At 36.6% G+C, this 27,588-nt stretch overlaps 1 long non-coding RNA gene across 1 annotated transcript in view; it reads right to left on the bottom strand.

Moving 5' to 3' along the window:
* Positions 1-843: 843 nt before the first annotated feature.
* The window catches only part of LOC138148008 (uncharacterized), a 34,357-nt gene continuing 7,612 nt past the window's right edge, over positions 844-27,588 (bottom strand). The window contains exon 2 of the long non-coding RNA XR_011164959.1: positions 844-1,133. This is a non-coding gene — a long non-coding RNA (uncharacterized lncRNA). The remainder of the gene's footprint in view (positions 1,134-27,588) is intronic.

Here is a 27,588-nt window from a genome sequence, read left to right as displayed (position 1 = left end):
CTCAGGAGTATTTGCTGTCCCCGGCAAAGGCCCTGCATTTGATTCTTACCTTGCTCCTTCCGGTCCCAGCCCTTTGGTGATAGGCCTGGTAGTGGCCCTTGTTGAACAGGCCTCCTCCCAGCCTGTGCCATGCCAGCACTTCCTGGCCTGCCCCTGTGCCTAGTATGCTTAATTTCAATGATAAGGTGATTCTTGGTTGTAGTCCTAGCTCCTTTGCCTTCCAGAGTATCAGGTTCCGTGACCTCCAATCCTTTAATGTTGCAGCTGCTAAGTCCTGTATAATCCTGATTGTGGCTTCCCAATACTTGAATTGTTTTTTTCTGGCCCCTTGCAGTATTTTTCCTTGACCTGATAGTTCTAAAATTTGGCTATAATGTTGTTTGGAGTTTTTATTTTAACATCTCCTTCATGAAGTGATCAGTGGATTTTGTCAATGCCCATTTTGCTCTCTGGTTCCAGGACATCAGGGCAGTTTTCTTTGATAATTTCTTGAAAGATGCTGTCCAAGCACTCCTTTTGATCATGGCTTTCAGGCAGTCCAATGATTTTCACATTGTCTTTCCTGGATCTGTTTTCCAGGTCATTTGTTTTTCCTATGAGATATTTTACATTTTCTTTTATTTTTTTCATTCTTTTGAATTTGTCTGATTCATTCTTGATGTCTCATAGAGTCATTAGCTTCCATTTGCCCAATTCTAACTTTTAAGACATTGTTTTCTCAGTTATTTTTTGTACTTACTTTTTCATTTGTCCAGTTCTACTTTTTAAGCAGTTGTCTTCTTTGTCCAAGCTGTTGACTCTTTTCCCATAATTCTCCTGGATCACTCTCATTTCTTTTCCCAATTTTTCTTCTACCTGTCTTATATGAATTTTAAGCTCCTCTATGAACTCTTCCATGAGTTCTTTTTTGGCTTGAGACCACTTCCATTTTTCTTCAGGGTTCACCCATTGGTGTTTTGACATTGTTTTCCCCTTCTAAGTTTGTGTCGATCTTTTCTGTCACCATAATAACTTTCTGTGGTCAGATTCTTTTTCGTTGTTGCTTTTGCTTATCTTTTTTTGTCCTTTTTCCTTTTTTTTAAATTTGATCTCTGCTCCCAGGGTAGAACAGAACATCCAGAGATAAAGAGGAGCTGAAATCACAGGAAAGGGAAGAGGCAGGGGTGAGAAAGTGGGGGTAAGGTGACTGGAAAGCTGATCCATTCTAACTGTGAGAGTTAACAATCAGATAAGAAAGTCTTGAACTTAATGTGAGAGAGAGAAACAGAGACAGAGAGAGACAGAGAGAGAGAGAGAATTTAATTGGCAAGGATTTCCAGTGATGACTATTGACATTCAGCACCACTGAGAAAATTGTTTTTAGTAAGAGATTGTTGCTCTCTGCTGCCACCTCTGGCCTGAGAAGGAAAAGCAGAAGGACCTCTGCCCCAAGGGAATCCCCGTGAGCCAGGTTCAAACAAGAGGGAACCAGAGCTGGGTCACTGTGATTTCCATCCAGGCAGCACCTGGCTTGGCTGGTGTGAATGACTCCAGAGGACAGCCAGTTTGATAAGCTTTGCAGTTCTCTAGTTTGAAGAGAACTGCTCCCTAGATTCTGTGTAAACACTTTTTTAGACACCCTTTTAAAGGTGATGGTTAATTGAAAGAGACTTAAAAAGTTATTTTTTGGTAGAGAAGAGGAATTCTCCATCTAACCTCAAAAATACCTCAGTCTTTTCAATTTCCAAGACTCCTTCATTCCACTTTAGCTACACAAAAGGATGGTCAGACCCTTGATCTATTAATCACCCACAAGTGTTCCACCAAGATGATTAAAAACTTCAAAATTCCTTTATTGAATCATAACCTTCTATCATTCCATCTTCCCCTATGTCTTATTCCTCATAAACCCATCTTTCTTCCTCCCTTTGTCTCTGAGTACTCTCTGAAGCATTCATTCCGTTCTAACATCACTCTTCTCTTTCCAGCCCTTTAGTTAACTAGTTCAACTATTCCCACCTCTCCATTCTTGGATCCCCTGTCCAATTGTTCTCTAGCTGCCCATGCCTTGACAAGATCCAACCCGAACTGTCCCTACCATCTATCTTCTCTACTCCTACTTACATACTGATGATCAGAAAAGGAAGAAATAATACAAGCAAGTTGAATCGGTCCACTACAAATTAATGTTATCTAATCTCAAGATGGACCCTCACCCCTAACAAGGCAATCTTTTTACTCCATTCAATTTGTTTCTCCATCACACTCTTTTTCAAGACTCCCACATCACTCTCTTTCTCTGTCTTTTCAAGTAAGGATGTTACCTTATGCTTTACTAAAAAAAAAAAAAGGCCATTTACCATGAACTCACTCTTCTTCTTTGCATTTCAAAAACCCCTGACATCATCCCCCAATCAATACTCCTTTACTGTAGTTATAACTCAGACATATTGAGCTGGAAATGACCTTAGAGACCAAATCCCAACCCCCTTCTTTTAGACATTTCAAAAACTGTGGAATATTACTCAAGAAAGTTTAACTGTTTCTAATCTTTTATGAGAGAGAGAAGTGTTCCTCTGTGTGTGTGTGTGTGTGTGTGTGTGTGTGTAGATTATCCTCATATAGACTTTATATAGATAAGAAAATAAGGATATGGGTCAATAATATTTGATGTTCACAAAGTTGTCACTTTTTTTGGTAGTAATATGATCTGTGATATTTAGTAGCTAGGAAATAAGATAATACATGGGAAATGATTTGGAAACCATAAAGTAGTATATCAATTCTAGCTATCATTATTATTACTATTATTTTTTGCTAATGATGAGTTTAGATCTTTTTCCATGCCTTTACTCATAATTGTTTTTGTTTGTTGTTCAGTTGGTTCAGTCATGTCTGACTCTGTGCCTCTATTTCGGGTTTTCTTGGCAAAAATATTGAAACAGTTTGCTTTTGCCTTCTCCCAGCTCATTTTACAAATAAGAAAATTGAGGCAAACAGGGTTAGGTGATTTGTCCAGGGTCACACAGTTAGTAGGTGTCTAAAGGCAAATTTAAACTCAGGTGTTCCTATCTCCTGGCCTAGTACTCTATCCATTAAGCTGCCTCACTGCCTGGCTGCTATCTTAGCAAGTGTTATTTGCTAAGAGCTAATGGTGTCTTCTTGATTACTATTAATAGGAAGCACATATGTAGGGTTCATGAGTTACAATAATAATAGTCCTGCCAGATTATCCCTAGAACCTGAGGCCACTCTCTGGGTCCTCAACCCAGAAGTTCGAGTGCCAAATTGGGAGAATAATTCAAAGTTGGGGTACAGATAGTTTTATCAAAGAAAATGACAACGGTGAGACAACATACCATAACTTTGGGGATACAGTTATTAGGAAGAAACTTATATCTCTTAAATATTTTAATCCAAAAAAGAGAAAGAATAGGTAGATGAATTGGGCATGTAACTAATAACAAAAAGAACCTAGAAAAGTGACAAATTTAAAACATTCTACTAAAGACAAAAATAGAAATTTTGCAAATTAAAAAAGAGATAATTTTGAAAACACAAACATTTAACTGAGAAATGAAACTAAGAACTGGTTATTTTAAAAAATTTAATAAGATAAACTTAATAAGTTTATCTTATTTAAATAAGATTAAAAAAACTTAATAAGAAGATAAACCATTAGCTAATTTGACTTTTTAGAAGAGGAAAACCAAATTGCTCAAAAATGGGGGGGAAAAAGAAAATTCACATTATTTGAAAAGGAAATAAAAGTAGTTACTGAAAACAATTTTGCCTGATCATATGCCAATAAAACAAAGTGGATAAATATTTACAAAAATTTAAAATACCCAGATTAACAAGACAAAATAGACATTTAAAATAAACCAATCTAAGAAAAAAAAGCTGTTTAAAAGATGTTTTCAAAGAAATATTATATTTTAAAAAAAAGATAGGACTGGTCACTTGTCAGGAGCAAAGGACAAGCAATGAAAAAATTGTATATTCCATTGCTATCCTTGGAATATGAGGAGAATTTGAGGAAGGTTTCCAACATGCTGTTTAGGCCTCTTGGTGCAAACTTAAGAGAGGACTTTGACAAGAATCATCAAGGATGTAGAGGGATGGAGGGTTAAGGTCTAGAAGGGAGGGTTGTAGAAGGGAATACCCACATTCAAGGGATCTCAGATCAATTTAAGCATTTCAGGAATTCAATGACAGAGTGACATGGGAGGCCAGGCTTAGGGAGCAGCATGAACAATGGCAGAAGCAAAAAACTACAGAACATTTACAGGGCTCACCAAGTAGTACATAGTATATACATAGAGGAGAGGAGTAGTTGTTGAGAAGGAAAATAGCAGCTGAAAAAATATAATGATGCCAAATTTAGGAGAGCCTTAAATGCTAAAGTAAGGAATTTTCACTTTGCTTGGGTAAGCAAAGGAAAACCATTACAGGATTGTGAGTAGAAAAAGCAACCTGATCAGATCATAAACAATCTAATTCTCACAGTCTAGACTGACAACAGGAAATTCCCAGTCTTTGGACAAACTCTCTCTGTCAAAGAATTGAGCATTCTCTTCTCCACCCACTATCTCTTCCTTCTGTTAGATTCAATCAGTCCTGATGACAGCCCTTTCTCTCTGGGCCTCCTTCTTCCCTTCTTACATCATCAGAGACCCCATCTCCCTTCTTCTAAAGGTACCTTCCCCATGGGAGCCCAGAGAGCTTTAACCAACCTGTGCCTATCTACCTCATCCCTTAGTGTCACGAAAAGGAGGATGGTGCCTAGGGATTAAGATGGCAGAGGGGGAAAAAGGCTGAAGATCAAGGCTCAAGGACTCAGAGGGGAATCATGGTTCCCAGTTACTTTTGCTACTATTTCAGATAAATCATTGGTTACATAGTTTCTGTGGGCTAGTCTTCAAATTATTCATCATTTATGTGACATTGTTTCTATGGAAGGAAATGTTCAAAATTCCAAGTAACTGAGCTTTTTTTTTTTTTTGAAAGCAATTGGGGTTAAGTAACTTGCTCAAGGTTACACGGCCAAGTGTTTCTGGGTGGGTGCTAAGTGTCTGAGTCCGGATTCTATCCCAAGTTATCCCAACTCTGGGGCCAGTGCTCTTATTCACTGTGCTACCTGGCCGCCCCAGTAACTGAGCTTTGACAGACCTTTTGGGACAGAATTGTTACCAAGGTGAAGATTAATTCTATTTATGATACTTTTTTTTTCAGTTTGGTAAAGAGATAGTGTCTTGAAAGATGCTGTGGAGCAGCTATTCTCAAAGTGTGGTACAAGGACCCTGAGGGTCTTGAAACCCTTTCAGGGGATCCACAGGATCCTCTACATACCTGTATGAGGACAAATTTTCTTTATACACGCCAACCAAAATAACCTATCACAACTGAATGGAGAAACTGATATGAGAATCTAGCTCTCTTCTATTAGGATCGAATGAGACAAAATAAGTACAATGCTTTGTAAACCTTAATCTACTATATAAATGTTAGCTATTATTATTTTATTAAGCCATACATTCAAAAATTTTTCAAAAATATAAAAAAACACAATACCACCTTCTTGCTTTCTCAACTGGCAAATGGAGAGGAAAATTTTGGAATGAAAAACAAAGAAAAAATTTAAAAGAAAAAAATTCAATATAACTCTTCTCACTAATTTTTTTTTGTTTTGAAAAACAGTCATTTTTCATGAAATATTTTATCTATGTTAATATATGATGAGTTTAGTACTGTTATTTTAAATGAATTAATATTTTAAAATTTTATCAGTTTTAATTTCTAATACAGTAAATGTCAAGAACTATAACCCACATAAAAGCTCTTGGTGGTGATCTTAAATAGTTTTTAAGAGTATAAAAGAGATCTTGATAATTGCTGCTCTAAAAGAGATCTTTTTTTTTTAATCTGAAAACTTCCATTTCCCTGCTCAAGAAATGACAACCCCACACTGATTACACTTCCCAAAACTTCCATGAGGTGGCAGTATAAGATCACTGGAATTCGAGGGAGACCCTTCCAATTTCTGGAATTAGTGGACTTTTGCATCAGTTTCAGAGTTAAGTAAAATACAAAATGGAAAACTCCTTGGGGGTAAGAAAGTCTTTGGAATAGCTTCTTGATCGGGGGCTTACAGAGAGAAAGGATCACCAAGTCACAAATAATGGAACTACCTTCTTGTTTTCCATTGGTTAGCATTAGCACCTTAATACATTCCCAGCAAAGACTCTAGCCCTCTTCACAGATGCTTTACTATCAGCATGTTTTAAATGAAAATAAAGTATCCATCCCGCTTTCTTCCTCTGTTATTCAGTAGAGCTATATGCACATTTTGTTCAGTTGTTGAACAGTCATGTCCAATTCTTTGTGACCCCATTTGGAGTTTTCTTGGCAGAGATACTGGAGTGGTTTACCATTTCCCTCTACAGCTCATTTTACAGATGAGGAAACTGAGGTAAACAGGTTAAGTGACTTGCCCAGGGTCACACAGCTAATCAGTATCTGAGGCTGGATTTAAATTCAGTAAGATGAGTTCTGACTCTATGCAGGGAGTCTATACCCTGTGCCACCTAGCTGCCCACTTGTATTCATGATATTTGCTAACAAAAGGCACTATTTCACCCTATCCTTTTCGAAAGCACAAGAAGGGGCAGGTAGGTGGAACAGTGGATACAGCACCATCCTTGGAGGCAGGAGGACTAGAGTTCAAATCCAGCCTCAGACACTTACTAGCTGTGTGACCCTGGACAAGTCACCTAACCTTGATTGCCTCCAAAAAAAAGGACAGACACCAAATTGCACCTAAGTAACAAAATTGACAAAAAATCCAAGAGTTATCAGGGAAATAAAATATGTTGGCATCATGGCATAGTGGAGAGAGAGACTAGACTTAGTCTTGAACTAGAGGACTTGGGTTTGAAGTCTGTTTTTGCCATCTGGGTAACTTTGGGCAAGTCATAAAAATCCTCTGGACTTAAACTCAGGATGAATTTTCTCATCTGTTAAATGGAGAGGTGGATTTGATGATCTCTAAAGTGTCCTCCAGCTTTAGTGTCTGATTAAATTTTTTTTTCTAGGCAATATATGAAATTGTAAATCCTTCTCCAGCAAGTATTTCAGACCCAGAAACTAGGTGTGCTGTGGGTAGAACAATAGACTTTTGAGGCAGGAAGACCTGAGTTCGAATCTCACCCCAGACACTTGCTACCTGTGTGACCTTAGGCAAGTCAATTAACTTCTGCAGGCCTCAGTTTCTCATCTTTAAAGTGGAGATAAAATAGTTCCTACCTTCCAGAGTTGTTGTGAGGATAAAATGAAATGTTAGTAAATATTACAGAATAAATACTAGCTGTCATCATCATCATCATGACCAGTAATAGTTTCAGAAAAGATATGCTGGAGTAGTGAATAGAGCACTAAATTTGGAGTCTGAAAGACTTGATTTCAAATTTCACCTCAGACCCATTATTACTTGTGTGATCCTGGGGAAATCCCTTAATTTTTCTGAGCCTCAGATTCCTCCTCTGTAAAAAAAAAAAAAGATAATGTTATCCCTCTCTGTCTTCCAAAGCCAAAGTTATATCCCTTCTGTTCTAATGGATTGCTATTTGTTCATAGGATCAGGTGGAAAGGTTTCCTGTCTCTGTCTAGTGGCTGTCTCCCTGTTGTCCATAAACATGCCTACATCTCTCCCTAAACACTCTGCAATCCAAATTCAACATTCAACTAAAACTACTCCTTCCAGTGTTACCAATGATCTCTTAATTGCCAATTCCAATGACCTTTCCTCAATCCTCATCCTTCTTGACCTTTGATAATATAATAATTGATGACCTTTGATAAAATAATAAAAATATGACCTTTAACAAAATAATCAGCCTTTGATACTGTTCATCATCAACTCTCTTTTGCAGATGTTCATGGCTCTCCTGGTTCTCCTCCTACCATGTGACCACTCAGAACCCCAAATGAGGGTTTCTCAATCTCCTTTGCTTGTTCTTGATTCTGGTCGTGTCCCCTCATTCTTGTAGCCCCAAAATAGTTGTCTTTGGCTCTCTTCTCTTTTATTTTTATACCAATTCATTTGGTGATCTCTTCAGCTTCCCTGGGTTCATTTATCTCTATGATAAGATTTATTTTGTAAAAAAATTTAATGTTTATTTTTTATTCCAAATTCTCTCTCTTCCTCCAGCCCCTCCCCTACCCATCGAAAGGGTAAGAAAAATGATGCTCATTATAAAATGAAGTCATGCAAAACACATTTCCGTATCAACCATGTTGCAAAATGAAGAAACAAATAAGATAAATGAAATAAATAAATAAAGGCAAGGAAAAATATCCTTCAATCTGCACTTGAGTCCTCTCCCCCCCCCCCCCACTCTGTGTCTTTGTCTCTCTGAAAGTGCATAGCATTTTTCATCATGAATTCTTTGGAATTGTTGTGGATCATTGTATTGATTAGAATAGCTAACTATTTCACAGTTGATCATTCTTATAATATTGCTATTATTTTGGAAAATGTTCTCCTGTTTCTACTCACTTCACTTTGTAGCATGAGTCTTCCCAGATTTTTCTGAGATCATCCCCTTCATAATTTCTTATAGCACAATAATATTCCATCACAATCATGTACCATAATTCAATGTCATTTCTCAATTTAAGGACATCCCTCCAGTTTCCAGTTCTTTGCCACCACAAAAGGAGATGCTATAAACATTCTTGTACATATCAGTTCTTTTCCTTTTTCTTTGATCTATTTGACTGGTAATTCTGGATCAAAGGGTATGCACAGTTTTATAACCCTTTGGGCATAGTTCCAAATTGTTCTCCAGAATGGTTGGGCCAATTTATAGCTCTCCCAACAGTGCATTAGTGTACCTATTTTCACATCCCTGTAAGCATTTGTCATTTTCCTTGTCTGTCATGTTAGCCAATCTATGAGGTGGTACCTCAGAGTTGTTTTAATCTGAATTCCTCCAATTACTAGTGAGTTAAAGAATTTTTGCATATAACTATGGGTAGCTTTGATTTCTTCTTCTGAAAACTTCCTATTCATGTCTTTTTTTCATAAATTTGGCTCAGGTCCATATATATTTGAGAAATGAGACCTTCATGAGAGAAACTTACTGCGAAACCCCCCCCATTTTTCTGCTTTCCTTTTAACTTTGTATTGTTTTGTTTGCACAAAACATTTTTAATTTAATGTAATCAAATTATCCATTTTACTTCCCGTGATCCTCTCTGTCTCTTGTTTGATCATAAACTCTTTCCTTATTCATAGATCTAACAAGTGATTTTTATTATGTTCACTTAATTTGTTTGTATCATCACTCTTTATATCTAAATCACATATACATTTTAAACTTGTCTTGGTAAATGGTGTGAGATGCTCATCTATACCTAGTTTCTGCCAGATTGCTTTCCAGTTTTCCCAGCAATTTTTGTGAAATAACAAGTTTTTGCCCCAATAGCTGGGATTTTTGAGTTTATCAAGCAATAAGTCACTAAGGTAATTTACTTCTACATATTGTGTAACTAATCTATTCCATCGCCCAACCACTCCATTTCTTTTCTTTAAGCAATCGGGGTTAAGTAACTTGCTCAAGGTTACAAGGCCAGTTATTTCTGGGTGCGGTGCTGAGTGTCCAAGCCCGGGATTAGATCTCCAGGTCGTCCCAACACTGGAGCCGGTGCTCTTACTCGCTGAGCCACCTGGCCGCCCCTAAGCAATTGGGGTTAAGTAACTTGCTCAAGGTTACACGGCCAGGTGCTCTTACTCGCTGAGCCACCTGGCCGCCCCTAAGCAATTGGGGTTAAGTAACTTGCTCAAGGTTACACGGCCAGGTGTTTCTGGGTGGGTGCTAAGTGTCTGAGCCTGGGATTCGATCTCCAGGTCTTCTCAACACTGGAGCCGGTGCTCTTACTCGCTGTGCTACCTGGCCGCCCTTTTTCTTTTTTTTTTTAAGCAATTGGGGTTAAGTAACTTGCTCAAGGTTACAGGGCCAGTTATTTTGTGTGGGTGCCAAGTATCTGAGGCCGGAACTGATCCCGGGTCTCCCGACGTCGGGGCCGGTGCTCTTACTCACTGAGCCACCTGAACACCCCTGACCACTCCATTTCTTATTCAGTACCAGATTATTTTGATGATTTTCACTTTGTAGTATAGCTTGAGATCTGGTATTCCTAGACCACATTCCTTCACATTTTTTTCCACTGATTCCCTTAATATTCTTGCCCTTTTGTTCCTCCAGATGTATTTTGTTACTATTTTTTCTAACTTTGTAAAAATAATTCTTTGGTAGGTTGGTAGATTGCCATTTAGTATGGCACTGAATAAGTAAGTTAATTTAGGTAGCATCATCATTTTTATTATATTGGTTCAGCTTACCCATGAGCAATTAATATTTTTTAAATTGTTGTTTTTGAGTAATTTCAGTCATGTTCAATTCTTTGTGACCTCATTTGGAGTTTCCTTGGAAAAGATACTAGAGTAATTTGCCATTTCCTTCTCCATTTCATTTTACAGATGAAGAAACTGAGGCAAGCAGGGTTAAATGACTTGCCCAGGGTCACACAGCTAGTGAGTGTCTGAAGCCAGATTTGAACTAAGAAATATGTGTCTTCCTGTCTCTAGGTTTGATACTCCATACTCTGCACCACCTAGGTGCCTTCCAATTATTTAGATTTGCTTTTATTTATGTGAAAATATTTTTTTAGTGTATTCATGTTGTTCTTGTATGGATGATGACAAGTAGTCTCATAAGGACTTTTTGCTGTCTACAATGATTTTAAATATTATTTCTTTTTCTACTTCTTTCTGCTGGGTTTTGCATATAGAAATGTTGATAATTTACATGAGTTTATTTTGTATCCTGTGACTTGCTAAAAATTGTAAATTGTTTCAACTAGTTTTTTAATTGATTCTCTAGGGATCTTTAAGTATATCATCAAATCATCTCATCTCATAAGGTGATAGTTTTGTTTCCTAGTTGTCTAATCTTTTTTAAATTTCCTTTTCTTGTCTTATTACTATAGCTAGCATTTCTAGTATGATTATGGTATAATTATGGTGATAGTGGACATTGTTTCATTCCTTGTCTAATTGTGAAGGTTTCTAGTTTATTCTTATTATATAATATAATAGTTGCTCTTGGTTTTAGATAGTTACTACTTCTCGTTTTTTAAAAAAAGCTCCATTTATTCCTCTGTTTCCTAAACTAGGAATTGGCTTTATATTTTGTCAAAAGCTTTTTCTGCATTTATTGATACAATCATATGATTTTTGTTACTTTTGTTATTAATATGGTCAATTTTGTTTTTATAGTTTTCCTAATATTGGTCCAGCACTGCATTCCTTGTATAAATCCAACTTGGCCACAATATATGATCTTTGTGATATATTGCTATAGTCCGTATGCTACTATTTTATTTAAAATTTTTGCATCAATATTCATTAGGGAAATTGATCTACAATTTTCTCTGTTTTGTTCTCCCTGCTTTAGGTATCAAGCAATGTCACTACTAAGTCTGTATCCCAAAGAGATTTTAAAAAGGGAGAGGACCTATTTGTACAAAACTATTTATGGCCATTCTTTTTGTGTGGCAAAGAATTGGAAATTGAAAGGATACCCATCAATTGGGGAATGCTTGAATAAGTTGTGGTATATGATTGTGATGGAATACTATTGTGCTGTAAGAAATAATGATAAGGATGATTTCAGAAAAACCTGGGAAGACTTATATGAACTGATTCAAAGTGAACAAAACCAGGAAGATATTGTACGTGCTAACAGCAATATCGTGTGATGATTAGCTGTGAATGATTTAGCTATTCTCAGCAATACGGTGATCTAATGCAATTCTTTTTTTTAATTCAGTTTTTAATTTATTAATTTGTTTGTAATCTAATGCAATTCTAAAAGACTTATGATGAGAAATGTCATCCACCTCCAGAGAAAGAACTGATAGTATCTGAATGCAGATCAAAGCCTACTTTTACATTCCTCTTTATGGTTAGGTTCTTGCTGTTGTTGCTTGCTCATCTTTTTCAGTCTATTTCTTAACTTTGACCTCTATGCTACAGATGACTTCTGTTCATATCTGGGGGTGAGGAATGGGGAAGGTCAGCCTGAGCTTCTATAATTTAATCTGGGGGGCCTATAGATTTTCAGTAGTTCCAATGTGGTATGATCTAGGGAGAGATCTGGTCTCTGCCCTCCTACTCTGTGCTCTGGTCCTTAAGCAAGTAGGGTACTTACTCCCTCATGACCATGACTATTCCTCTTTGCCCTAGAATTGCAACCCAGAATTGGGCAATAGAGACAACTGCCAAGTGGCACCATATCCTGTGTATTCCAGGTCCTCTTTCTAACCAGTCTAATTATCATATAGTCCCTTTGCACTGGGCATACCCAGTACCTCTTCTGCCCCTTGCTGCAGCTCCTTCCTCCGAGGTCCATAGACAGTGTGCACCTTGCTCCTTCCCAGCCCCCACCTTGGTGTCTGCAGATTTCTCTTTCAATCTTCCTAAGTTGTTCTGGGCTGGAACAACAATTCACTCTGACTTTGTTGGCCTTTCATTCAGAATTAGATTTAGAATTCTCTGTGGTCATTGTATATGAGAGGTTTTGGGAGAAGTTTGCTAGTTATGACCCTTCACTTCATCATCTTGACTTTACCTTTGATTTTCATTTCTATTCACCCAGCCCCAACTTCTCTCCTGACCTCCAGTTTCTTATCACCTATTAGTTTTTTTTTTTTTTGCTTTTTGGAGGGCAATTGGGATTAAGTGACTTGCCCAAGGTCACATGGCTAGTATTTGTGTTAAGAGTCTGAGGTCGGATTTGAACTCAGGTCCTCCTGACTCCAGGGCCGGTGCTCTATTCACTGTGCCACCTAGCTGCCCCTTACCTATTAGTTCTCAAACATCTCTAACTGTATGTCCCATGGACATTTCAAACTTATCATGTCTAAAAAAGAACTCAGTATCTTCCCCCTGAAAATCCTCCTCTCTTCCCAACCTCCCTATTATGGTTGTGAGCACCATCTTTCTCTTAGCCACCTAGGCTTGTAAACTTGTTTTTTATCCTTAACTGTTCTATTTAGACAATCTTTTGTTTTGTCTTATTATCTTTACAATATCTCTCCTATAAATCTCTTCTTCACTTGCATAGATACCATGTTGGGGTAGGCCCTCATCATCTCATGCCTGGACTATTGTCATAATCTTTCTTTTTTTTTCCTTTTGGAGGGCAATTGGGGTTAAGTAACTTGCCCAAGGTTACACGGCTGGTTTTTTTTGTGTGGGTGTTAAGTGTCTGAGGCCAGAAGCGAACTTGGGTCTTCCCGACTCCAGGGCGGGCACTTTACTCACTGCGCCACGTAGCCACCCCCTGTCATAATCTTTTGGTTGGCTTCTTTTTGCTTCAAGTCTCTCCCATTTCAAGTCCATTTTCTATTCAAAGTGATCTTCCTAAGGGAAAGATTTACTCAATAATAGTCAGGGACTCCCTTTTACCTCTTGGATTATATATAAATTCTGTTTAGCTTTTAAAGCCCTTGACTCTGGTCCTTTCCTACCTTTAGACTTTGTTTCTCTCCATATTATAATCTACAGTACAGGTATACTGGTGTACTTTCTGTTTCTTGTATATCATGTTCTATCTCCTATCTCTGTTCTTTTCTACTGGCTGTCCCTCATACCTGGAATGCCCTTCCTGCTTACCTTTTGAAATGCCTGTCAGTTCACAACATCTCAAATACTCTCTTCTACAGGAGGTTTTCTGGTTCCACCTACCCAGCTACTTGAATCTTCTCTACAAATACTTTCTTTTTATAAGATACGTATCTTGTATGTATTTATGCACATAGTATATACATTTTTTGAAGGCAGTGACTTTTTCTATTTGCTTATCTTTGTATTCTTCACATAAAGCACAGTGTCTGACGTATAGTAAATAATTAATAAAAGTTTGTTGATTGATAAGGAAATCAAGGGCCAAAGGGATGACAGGATTTGCCTCTAGCGACAGAGTCGATTTGTTCATGTCAATGTGCCTTCCTTCTAGGATTATCTCTGTATATATCTTGTTTACTGTTGTTTCTCTGTTATCTTCCCCGTTAGACTGTAAGTTCTTTGATATATAGGAATAAGTTTCATTTTCTTCTGTTTTGTTTTTATAATTTTAATTTCCCAGCATTTAGCTTAGTGCCTAGCACATAGTAGGTACTTGATAAAGGCAGTAGCAGGTTCTCTAACTCCAAAGCCAGTGTTATTTTTACTATACATATATACAGAGTGTCCATGCCAAATTAGCCCTAGGGACTAAATCTACACAGCTCCTTCCAATATAGTCTAAAACATATTATACAAATTATGATGGGCAGAAGAATAGGGAGATATGTTCTTTTTTTTTTAATTAATTTTGAAGAACTCAAGAGTCTGACAATAAGAGTAGCTGTTTGCTCAGCAAAAATTCCATAATTCACTGATGTGGGGGTGTGAAAGGGAGAATTCTAGGAGATTAAAGCTAGAGTGGAAGTTGTCCCAAAGAAGTAATATATGAAATCCAAAGTCTGAGGACAATTGATAGATAAGAAAGATAAGACCAGGACAGTTGGAAAGGGGCAAATAATAGCTTGATAGCCACGAGGCTGCACTTGAGGACCTAGAGGGCCATATGAGACCTTGAGGCCACAGGTTCCCTACCCCTGCAGTCTAGCCAGAGCTGTTGTCTTGAACTGTCCATCCATTGTTACTGAATTTAAGGAGACAAATCCTAGGGATAAATCATCTGCTTTAAACTCTCTCTTAAGCTCACTCCATGGTGAAATACTGTAATAACAATGACATTGGGAGTAGGTTGGAGAGCTCAGGGGAACTGACTGTTAAATTTTCAGTATGAGCATTTACACCTCAGAAATCAGCAAATGTGACAAACCAGGGCTTAATTTATTGTTTGTTGATTGTCTAGATTTAAGAAAGTGATGGAAAAAGTGCTAATAATTCAGATTAAACTTAAAAGTAGGACATGGTTACATTCTCCCCCAGAGAATTGGTTGTTAAACATTTACCAGCATACCCCTGAATATGGATTACTTTTTATAGGCTATCACAATGATCTAACATGTGAGACAGAGGAACTTCCATGTCCATCACCAATAATTGCCTGTATGACTTTGGGCAAGTCACTTAACATCTAGAGCCTGAGTTAGTACCTCATCTGTAAAAACGAGAGAATTGGACTAGATGGTTTCTAAAGTACCTATATTTATTCTCCTCCATTATCTCCCTGCTTTGGTGCATCCTATGGACTGCTACCAGTGTATTCCTAACAAGCTAGGTTAACAAGCATTTATTAAGTGCCTACTACATGCTAAGCACTGGAAATACACCACCACCACCTCCAGCCTCGAAAAAAAAAATAAGGAAAAAACCAGTTCCTTCTCTCAAGGAGCTCAGTCCAATGAGGAAGACAAGATAGAAACAACTATGCAAACAAGATATATACAGAGATAATCCTAGAAGGAAAGTACTAAGGTTAAGGAGTCATGGGAAAATGTTCTTGGAAGAAGGAGGGATTTTAGTTGGGATTTGAAGGAAGTAAAGAGTCAAGGGTAAAACTTAAGATGGATGCCTATGTGACTGGAAGGATGTGATACCCTCAGCAGTAATAGGGAAATAAGGAAGAAGGGAAAGTTTCAGGGGAAGATAATGACTTCCATTTTGGAAACACTGAGTTTAAGGCATCTATGGGGCTTTAGTTTTAGATGTCTACCAGGCATCTGGAGATGTGAGAACAGAGGTCAAGAAAGAGGTTTGGGGTGAATAAATAGATCTGAGGATCATTTGAATAAGTATAATCATTGAAATTATGGTAGTTGATGAGATTACCAAGCAAAATAGTACATCGGGAGAAGAGAAGAAGTCCCAGGACAGAGCCTTTGGGGATGCCTATGGTTAGTAGGTGTGACCTGGATAAAGACCCAGTAGGAGAGACCTCGAAATGATGGTCAGTTAGGAGGAGATCCAGGAGGGAGTAATATCACAAGAAACTAGAGAAAAGAGTATCAAGATGAACATTTTCAAAGACTGAAGATAGATCAAGAAGGATGGGGATTGAGAAAAGGCTGTTAGATTTGGCAATAAAGAGATGACTGATTACTTTGGAGAGAGAAGTTTCAGTTGAACGACAGCGTCAGGACTCAGACTGCATGAAGTTAAATCTCTTTAGGTAAACTAGCCTCTGTCCAAAACCTTCAGTAGTTGCCTGTTACCTACACAACAAAGTTCAAATTCCTTAGATTGTCTTCTAGGACATTTCACTCCCACTTACTTCTCCAGCCTTCCATTGTGCTACTGCTACCTAGAGGCAGCCAGATAGTGAAGTACATAGCACACTAGATCTGGAATGGGAAGACCTGAATTTAAATCAAGCCCTAGACACCTACTAGCTGTATGACACTCAACACATCACTTAGTCTCTGTTTGCTTACCTATAAAATGAGGATAATAATAACACCTTCCTTCTGGGGTTGCTCTGAGGATCAGATTAAATAATACTTGTAAAATGCTTTGCAAACCTTAAAGTGCTATGCAAATGCTATAATTACTATTATTTCTGTATATAAAACCTCTAGTCCAAAACAAACAAAAAAAATAATAAAAGCAACCTACTTATTGTCTCCCAAACATGCCAAGCTCATTCATTCCTTATTCAAATCCGGTTTCTATTCCCTCCCTCCTCCCCTGCCTTGCCTTTTCAAGATTCAGCTCAAAAACAACTTCCTCTGAGAAACCTCCTTGATTCACACCAAGCCACTGACTTTTTCCTCTGAAGTCTTGCAAAATTCAGATTTCACTAGATTGAGGCTATTCAAAGTTCTGTCCTTAGTCTCTCCTTTCTTTCATCTTCCAGGGTCCATTTTTTTCAGAGATTTTCTACATTCTCTCCTCTTTCCCCTCTATATCCCTTCAATAAGGCCAATGCTTCTCCCTACCCCCTTTTATCTAATCATCTCTTAAATCCTCCCAGTTCTTGTTCCATCAATCATACCTCTGTGAATGCATCTACTCTCTCTCCCTCTCCACTGGCTCCTTCCCATATGCTTACAAACTGACTCAAAAATCCTTCTTAAAAAAAAGCCTTCCCTTGACCTTTCAACCCCATTTGGCTAACATCCCATCTCTTCTTCACTGCTAACATTCCAGAGAGAAGTTATCTACAGCTGAGGCCTCTACTTTCTCACCACCCACTCTCTTCCCAAGGCCTTTCCATCTGGCTTCAGTCTCAAGCACTCTCACCAGTGATCTCAGAACCACCAAATCCAAGTGCCATTTTTCAGTCCTCATTCTTGCTGATCTCTCCACAGCAGTTAACACTGATGAACATTACCTTCTAACTACAAATATACTCTCCTCCCTTGGCTTCATAGGATCACAGATTAAGAGCTGGAAGGGGAGGTAATAGTGGATGGGACTCAAGAACCCATTAGTCCAATTCCCCTCATCTTTAAAAAAAAATTTTTTTTGGAGGGGGGAAAGGCAGGGCAATTGGGGTTAAGTGACTTGCCCAGGGTCACACGGCTGTTAAGTGTTAAGTGTCTGAGGCTGGATTTGAACTCAGGTCCTTCTGACTCCAGGGCCAGTGCTCTATTCATTGTGCCACCTAGCTACCCTCACCCCTCATTTTTATAGAGAAGGAAACTGAGGCACAGAGAGGTCAAGCGATTTGCCCAGAGTCACACAACTAATGTCCCAGGAGGGATTTGAACACAGATCTTCCAAACCAAGTCCATGCTCCCCCTTTAACTGTTCCTTTTCTTATTTCTTTCATTGGGTTCATCATTCTTTTCTGGAATCCTTAAAGTAAGAATGCCCCGACACTAACTTCTCCCCTCTTTTTATTCTCTCCCTTGGCAACTTCATTCATTCTCATGGTTTCAACTACTTCTCCTATGCAGATGACTTCCAAATATATATCTCCATCCCTGATTTCTCTCTATAATGGTAATTTGAAGATCTTCCCTGCCCCTTAATAGGTCTAAGGGAATTTGAAGATCTTCCCTGCCACTTAATGAGCCAAATGTACATGGAGCCTGTAGTGGGAGGAGTTTGCTGAATGGGTGGAGCAGGAAAGGTGAAGCAGAACTGAGAGGAAGTTGGGAGTCAGAGCAGTTAGAGCTGGGAGAGAGAGAGGACACAGGCAAGGAGACAACTAGGTTTGTGAGTGTTTGTGGGAAGGCTTTGGGATGGTGTTGCTCTCTCCAGAGTTATTGTGTATTAACTTCTTTGTTGCTATAATGGATTTGGTTTTCTGGTGTTGGGATTTGGCTTTCTGGTATCTAAATAAATGTTTTGCTTCTGTCTTATATATGGAGAGTCTGTTATATTTTGTGATTCAGAATTATGCTGGCACATTCATAGTCACATTCACAGTACTGTGAATATCATGTTGACTCTATACTATCATATGCTTAAAACTTATTTGCTGATTGTTTGATTTTTGACAACTGTCTTGTGCCCCTCTAGCTTGTATAGAGAAGACTCCTTATTAACACAGAGCCTTAGATGTATGTAAGCTCCTTAGAGCACCTAGGTGGCACAGTGGATAGAGCTCCAGGCCTAGGGTCAGGAAGATCTTAGGTTAAATTTCAGCCTCAGACACTTAACTAGCTGTGTTACCCTGGGTAAGCCACTTCACTCTGCCTCAGTTTCCTCATATGTAAAATGATCTAGAGAAGGAAATGGTAAACCAATCCAGTAACTTTGCCAAGAAAACCCCAAAAGAAGTCACAAAGATTCTGAAATAACTGAACAACTACAGCATAGGCTCCTTGAAGTCTTGAACTTTAATTATTGCCTTTTTGTCCACAGTGCCTAAAACAATGTCTGGTACATAATGGATACCTAAATGTTTGTTGATTCATTGATTGGCATTTAGCAGCACCTTTCAATGATATAGATAATTTTAAAATCATTTTTAACTTGTTCCTGGAACATGTTATATGATTTCATTTGCAATAGATTTTCTTTTGTAATTACTTTTTGCTTCAGTTAATTTTAAAATTAGTTTGCATCCCCTGACTGCACTCCAAATGAGAGTAGTCCATAAATATCCTGAGTTATAAGAAAAAGCCACATGGGGATCTTTCCTATTATACCAATTTAATTCAACTGGGCAGACACTTATTAAACTCTGTGCTAGCTATAAGGCACTTGGCTAACCATAAGTAATACAAAGATAAAAAGAGATATAAGTCCTAAATGAGTTTACACAATAGTAGAAAGAGTAGACACAAATATTTATAAGATAAGACAAACAGTTGTTTCAAAGTTTCAGAAAGTAAAGGATAACTTTTAGTTAACAGTAGGAGAGAAAATGTAATGGAGGAGGTATCTTTTTTTTTTAAGCAATCGGGGTTGAGTAACTTGCTCAAGGTTACACGGCCAGTTATTTTTGTGTGGGTGCCAAGTATCTGAGCCCGGAACCAATCCTAGGTCTCCTGACTTTGGGGCCGGTGCTCTTACTCACTGCGCCACCTGGCTGCCCCGAGGTATCTTCTTAAAGGAGAAGGTTTTAAGAAAGATATGGAGGAGTAGAGAGTCTAATCCAGGTATGCAGTATGATGGACTGAAGCATAGAGGAAAGAGATTTCAGAAGGAGATCAGGTTCTTATTTGAAAGGTGCAATGTATGTGAAGAATATTACAGTAATTCTTTTTTCTTTTCTTTTTTTTTTTAAAGCAATTGGGGTTAAGTAACTTGCCCAAGGTTACATGGCCAGTTATTTGTGTGGGTGTTAAGTATCTGAAGCTGAAACTGATCCTGGGTCCTCCTGACTCTGGGCTGGCGCTCTTACTCACTGTGCCACCTAGCTGCCCCTACAGTAATATTCTCATTATTAAACACTTCTGATGTCAAATAATACAGTCCAGCATGTGGAACTTCTTTTAAAGGAATATTTGTGTCTTGGTGGTGGGAGTCATTTTTTGATTCTTCTTTTTGGATGTTAAGTTGGACTTTTATTTGTACTACAAATAATGATTACTCAAAGCCCACATAAAGGCTCTTAAGAGCTGTGTTTATGACTTACAGTGATTTGGAGTTACTTTTAGTCATGGTTTCTCTTCAGGTTTGATGAAACATGAAAACTAACTCAAGGGAAGCTTTTTTGTACCCATGTGGGAAAGCTCTACTTTTTTTTTTCTCTCTTGTTTGTAAACTCACCATGGTTATTTTCTCCCCAAATATAATAAAGCTAAGAGACTTTTACCTTGTTTATTTTATTAGTTCATTACACTGTGATTCTGAATATTGAGTTAATGCTTTTGGTTGATGAAAAATGTTATTTTGAATATATTTGTCCTCACATTAAAAAGTACAAAGAAGGGTAATTTGTAGTGATTTCTTCATTTTCCTTGACATGATTTCAGGTATTTACAAATATGGTAACTGCAAATTTAAAAGGTATTAAGTTACATTTGTTTTAGGAAGCTATGTTTATTAAAATTCCAGTATAGTTGATGTGTAAAGTATAAATAAATTCTTTGAAGGTTGCCATGTTGTCAGTGTTTTCCCATGAGTTTTTGAATATCAAGTTAAATAAAAATTATCAGTAGGACCAAAAAAAAAAAGAAGAAGGAGATCAGGGGGGAAAGTGAATAGTATAGTTTGACTGGCAGATAGAACATGTAATAGGGGTTATGAAATACGTCTGAAAATATAGATTGGAACTAGGATATACAGGGTTTTAATTATGAGAATAAAGAATATATATTTTACTAGGAAGTTGTGAGCCACAGAAGATTTTTGAGCAGAGGAATAACATGGCAAGGTCTGTGTAGAGATGAATTTGGTAGTAGTACGAAGAATGGGTTGGAGTAGAGAAAAGTTAGGAGCAAGGAAATGAGATAAAAGGTGATGGAGACCTGAAGTGGAATGGTGACAATAGAAATAGAAAAGGAGATCTGATTTGAAAAACAAGAAGCAAAACTGATAAGACTGTGTAACTGGGAGAATGGTGGTACCTGGCACATAATAGGTGCTATATAAATAATCTGTTCCCTTTGTCTTCCTTTGCTGGGCTAATTAAATGAGCTTAAGAGAACTAATTGTGAAAATTTCAGTGTGGGTATTTACATCTCAGAAACTGACAAAGGATAAAAATCAGGGCTTGGTTTACTATTTTGTAGATTGTCTAGATTTAAGAAAGTGACAGATAAAATAATAATGAAGATTAAACTTTAAAGTGTGCAACATTGAAATTAATTGTTCTTTGAATGTTGGATCTAAATAACTTCTAAATTCATCTGGTCTTTGGAATTTTGGGGGTAATTTCATTTATGGCTTATTCAATTTCTTTTTCTGAGATTGAGTTATTTAAATTGTATATTTCTTCAGTTAATTTGGGCATCTTATATTTATACATATCTATCTATTTAATTTAAATTATTGGTTTTATTGGCATACAGTTTTCCAAAAGAGTTTTTAATAATTTCCTTTACTTCTTCATTTATTATGAATTCTATTTCATTTTTGATGCTCATAATTTGGTTTTCATCTTTCTTTTTATAAGTCAAATTAACTAATAGCTTATTTTATTTTTCTCTTTTAAAAATGAACTCCTAGTTTATTTGGTAATAAAATATTGATTTTTTATTTTCAATTTCATTAATCCCTTTTTTCAGAATTTCTATTTTGGTATTTAATTAGGTTTTTTAAAAAATTTCTTAGCTTTATAGTTTTAAAGTTACATGTCTAGTTCACTGGTACACACTTCATTTTGTTGATGAATATGTTTAGAGATAAACATTTTCTGTTAAGGACTTCCTTGGCTATGTCCAAATATTTGGTATTTGTCTCATTGTTGTCATTATATTTAACAAAATTATCCATTGTTTCTATGATTTGTTCTTTAACTTCAATACTTTAGGATTAAGTTGTTTAGTCAACAGTTAATTTTTAATCTTTCCTCTAAGGACTGTATATTGAATAAATGCTATTGTGTTGGGGCCTATGGTGATTATTTTCATTATTCCTGCTTTTCCATATTTGTTTCTGAAGTTTTTATGCCCTAATATAAGGTCAATTTTTGTGGAGGTGAGATAGTTGTATACTTGTTTCTATAACCATGACATTCTCACCAGAGATGTGTCATATCTATCTTTTCTTAAATTGTATTCAGGGTCTTAACTTCTTTTTCATTGTTCAAATTAGATTTTTCTAGCTCTAAAAGGTGTACATTGACATCCCCTGTTGTAATTTTACTGTCTGTTTTTCTTTGCAATTTGTTTAGATCTTCCTTCAAGTTTTTAGATGCTATGTCATTTGGTGCATATGTGCTAAGTATTGATATTAATTCTTTGTTGCTGGTACCTTTTAACATATTATAGTTTCCCCATTAACCCCTTTTAATCAAGTCTATTTTTGCTGTTGTTTTGCCTGAAATCATGATTGCTATCTCTGCCATTTTTACTTCAGCTGAGCCATAATAGATATTGCTCCATTCTTTTATTTTAACTTTGTGTCTTTTAAGTTTCAAATGTGATTCTTGTAAACAACATATTGTTAGATTCTGCTTTCTCATGCATTCTGCTCTCTTCTTCTATTTTATAGCCTAAATGGCCTCAGATTCCTTTTAGTTCTAAATTTCTGGTAATATAATCCTACTGTGAAGCCTTCAGCACAAGAACTGTGAACATTAAGGAATGCCTTCATGTTTTGATAGGATTTCTTCATATTCATGGTTATGATTATTAAATGTGTATTTCCCTCTATCCTAATTTCTTATGCTTTTTGTCTCTTTACAGAAAAAGAAGAAAGTGATGAAAAGGAAGCAGTGTACTTTGAATCAATGCTCCAGGTATATGTATATATATATATATATATATATATATATATATATATATATATATATATATATATATATATATATATATATATATATATATATATATATATACATATGCAATATGCTTCTGCTCCCAACTATCTTCTCTTTTCTTCACCCAGCATAATCACAGGTTTTAAACTCCTCTTCACTCAGAGGCAAAAGCTTGGTTTGTTTATAACATTTCTCCTTAAATCAACCCTCCATCTTATTTCCTGCTCTCCCAATTATTTTTGTCCTACTTCCCTGCTGAGTTTAATTTGTTTCTACAACAGACTCTCCAAATGGTTCCTGCTAGCTTTCCATCTATTTCTCTCCTTGTTTGCCTAGTATTCTAATTCTTCACACTGATTATGTGAGATAAGTTCCTCTATTTTTCCTTTATCTTTCTTCTCCAGCTTTTTCTTTTTTTCTCTCCTTTTCCTTTCAAAAACATCAAAATATAACAAAGTCCCTCAGATTTTCTGTTTCATGTAGCTTCCTCTAGGACCTCTGATGAATTTAGATCTGGAGACTTGGGACCATCTTCCCCATTAGAATGTAAAAACTTCATCTTTTTATAGTCTCTTCTGTTTTTCTTGATTTCTGTGTTTATATTTCAAAGTTTTGATTCATCTCTGTTCTTTTCATCAGAAGTACTTGGAAGGTCTTTATTTTCTTAAAGGTATTTTTTTTTTCTTCCTGTAGGATAAGTTTTGCTAAATAAGTTACTCTTGGTTGTAAGTTTTTATTTTTTGCTTTTTGGAATATGGTATTCCAAGTTTTCTGCTAATTTTATAGTGGTGGATTCTAAATTTTGTGTGATCCTGACTGTGACTCCTTAATTCTTAAACTATTTTTTCTGGCTGCTTGCAGTATTTTTTTCTTGAAAGCTCTGGATTTTGGCCATGATATTCTTGGGAATTTTTCATTTGGGGGTTTCTTTCAGGAGATAATTGATGGATTCTTTTTAATTTCACTTTTCCCTCTAATTCTGAGAGATTTGGAGAGTTATCTTTCACAATTTCTTGAAATATGAAATCCAGGTTCTTTTTTTAATGATTCTTAAATTATCTCTTCATAATTGGTTTTCTGGATCTTTTTTTATATGAGTCTTTTATCTTTTTTTTCTTCCATTGCTTCATGGAATCAACTTTTGTATGATCCATTTGAATCTTCAGAAAGTCCATTATTTTGGCAAGGGTTTTTGCTTCTTGTGCAAAATTATTAATTATCTTTCTAAAGTTTTTTCTCCAAATCTAATTATTTTGTCTAGTACTCTCGTTTCATTTGTACTATTATTTTAACTTTTTTTAAATTTTTTTTTTTTTTGCTTTTTGGAGGGCAATTGGGGTTGAGAGACTTGCCCACAGTCACACGGCTAGTTTTTGTGTTAAGTGTCTAAGGCCAGATTTGAACTCAGGTCCTCCTGACTCTGGTGCTCTATTCACTGTGCCACCTAGCTGCCCTATTTTAACCCTTTTTTTAAAATTTCATTTCTTCCAGGAATTCTAATTAACCTTGTGGCCAAGCCATGTGTTTCTTTTTTGAAAAATTATTTTATTTCATTAAATATTTGCCAATTACATGTAAATTTTTGTTCTTTTTCCCCCTTTTCTCTTTTAAATTTATTTATTTTTAGTTTACAACATTTAGTTCCACAAGTTTTGTCTTTTTTTTTTTTGCTTTTTGGAGGTCAGTTGGGGTTAAGTGACTTGCCCAAGGTCACATGGCTAGTTTTTCTGTTAAGCGTCTGAGGTCAGATTTGAACTCAGGTCCTCCTGACTCCAGGGCTGGCACTCTATTCACTGCACCACCTAGCCACCCAATTCCACAAATTTCTGAGTTTCAATTTTTTTTTCCTTTGCTTTCCTTCCCTCCCCCCCTACTCCCACCATGGTGGCATGCAATTCGATATAGATTCTACATATACCTTCACACTAAATATTAGTCAAGTTGTAAAGAAAAATTATAACCAATGGAATGAATGACAAGAAAGAAGAAACAAAACAAAACAAAAAAGAGAGAGAACAAGTAGTTTGCTTCAATCTACATTCAGACTCTGTAGTTCTTTCTTTGGATGTAGATATCCCTTTCCATTATGAATCTTTTGGAGTTGTTTTGTAACCTGGGATTGCTGAGAGTAGCCCTGTTTAGCAAAGTTAGTCATCACAGATACGATGTGTCTTAATTGTGTACAAAGTTCTCCTGGTTGTGCTCTCCTCACTCAGCATCAGTTTATAGAAGTCTCTCCAGGTTATCATGAAGTCCATCTGATCCTCATTTCTTATAGCACAATAGTATTCCATTGCATTCATGTACCACAACTTGTTTAGCCAATTGATGGGCATCACCTTGATTTCCAATTCTTTGCCACCACAAAAATAGCTGCTATAAATGATCTCTTTCGAATACAGCTCTAGAAATGGCATTGCTGAGGCAAAGGGTATGAATAAGGGTATGCAAAAGGTATGCAACTTTGGGCATAGTTCCAAGTTGGTCTCCAGAATAGTTGGATCAGTTTACAACTCCACCAACAATGCATTAGTGTTCCAATTTTCCCACATCTTTTCCAGCATTTATCATTTCCCTGTTTTGTCATGTTAGCCACTCTGACCATTGAGATGTGTTACCTAAGAGTTGTTTTGATTTGCATTTCTCTAATCAATAGTGATTTAGAGCATTTTTCCACATGATTATAGATATCTTTAATTTCTTCCTCTGAAAACTGCCTGTTCATATCCTTTGACCATTTATCTATTGGGGAATGACCTGTTTTCTTATAAATTTGACTCATTTCTCTATATATTTTAGAAATGAGGCCTTTATCAGAGACAATGTTTGTAAAAAGTCTTTGCCAATTTTCTGCTTCCCTCCTAATGTTGGTTGCATTGGTTTTGTTTGTACAAAAACTTTTCAATTTAACGTAATCAAAATTACCCATTTTGCATTTTGTAATGTTCTCTATCTCTTGTTTGGTCATAATTTCTTCCCTTCTCCATAAATCTGACGGGTAAAAGCCATGTGTTTCTTCAAGGCTTTGCTTATAGACATTTTGGAGTCTTTTTTTTTTCACTTGGACCTGTGTCTTGCACATCCTTGCCCCCAGAGTAAGTCTTTATTATAGGAGTCTTTTTTGTTTACTCACTCTTACAACTTTACTTCTTTAGTTAGGACTTTAGGCTAAGACCAGGCTCTGTGTACTTCTAGAGAGGATGTCAGGTCCTTGTATGATCCTGATTTGTATTTTTTGGAGTCCTGCTTCTGTGTTCTCTGGGTATTGAGTGCTATGTTCTTCAAGGATCTCAGCAGTGGCTCTGGCCAGGGACTAGCAGGTTCTCACTACCCTAAATGAGCGTTAAAAAGAAAAGGCACTGAGATAGCATGTTGTAACCATGGTTAATCAAGTCCTTCCTGCTCTTATTGCATGAAATAATTTTGCAAAATATGTCTTCCTTTAAGCATGTCTCTATGGACTTACTAAAGAATTTAAAAGACAAAAAAAAAAAAGAACATTCTGGATGTAGCTGTTTTTTTTTTTTAATTTATTCATTTTTATCACAGGTGACACAGTAGATAGAATGCCAAGTCTGGAGTTAGGAAAACTCATTTTTGCAAGTTCAAATCTAGCCTCAGACATTTACATGCTGTGTGACCCTGGGCAAGTCACTTAACCTGGTCTCCTTCAGTTTCCTTATTTGTAAAATGACCTAGAGAAGGAAATGGCAAACCACTCCAGTATCTTTGCCAAGAAAACCTCAAACAGAGTCAGGAAAAACTGGACATGACTGAAAAACAACTAACAGTAACAATTTTTATTACAAGAATTGGACTTCAAAATGAATGATGGAGGTAGGCCATAATGGGTTCCTATCACCATAACTGAGAAATATAATGGTATTTGTCTTATATAAGGTCCAAAGAATGCACAGGCCAATATAGAATCATGATGTTGACTCACTGCAGAATTTTTCTCCTAAGGTGACTCTACAAAATAGGATATTCCTTTAAAAAATCATGCCTAGAGGTATTCAGTATCAATGTTTCATCTAAACCTCCTAAAGACATACCATGGCCACAAAGTCCAGAAAGCGACTTCCCTGCCCACCACAGCTGCTGAAGTGGAATTATGGGGAATTTCTCCATCCACTACCCTGACCCAAGACAGTCTTATGAAAAGGTGCTCCCTTACTGATTAAAAGATTGTACTTTCTCAGGAAAACAAAAAGACTGAGTTTATGGTTATATGACCCTGAACAGGTCATTTAATCTTTCAATGCCCCAGATAACTTCCTAAGACCATAAATTGTACAATATTTGCCAATCTGCAATGATAGAGTTTCCTCACTAACATCTTCCTAAACTGATGGACAAATACAAGTGCATACACTATCTATCTATCTATCTATCTATCTATCTATCTATCTATCTATCTATCTATCTATCTATCTATCTATCTACCTATCTATCTAATCTATCCATCTATCTACCAATCTCTATAGTTTTATAGAGACATCTTATCTATAAAGCTATAAAAATGAATAGATAAATATATCTAGCTATAAAAAGCAGAGATCTTATATGGCTAAAGTGTATATACATGCACATATATATACATATAAACATATATACATATATGTATATGTATGTGTATATATCTCTATCTATATCAATCAATCTATCTATCTATCTATCTATCTATCTATCTATCTATCTATCTATC

The sequence above is a fragment of the Petaurus breviceps genome, unplaced genomic scaffold (assembly GCF_028583685.1).
Source record: "Petaurus breviceps papuanus isolate PSGF00001 unplaced genomic scaffold, PetGlider_PUasm1.0 90822, whole genome shotgun sequence".
NCBI lineage: Eukaryota > Metazoa > Chordata > Mammalia > Diprotodontia > Petauridae > Petaurus > Petaurus breviceps.
The sequence above is the reverse complement of the archived record's forward strand: the minus strand, read 5'-3'. Positions and strand labels throughout refer to the sequence as shown.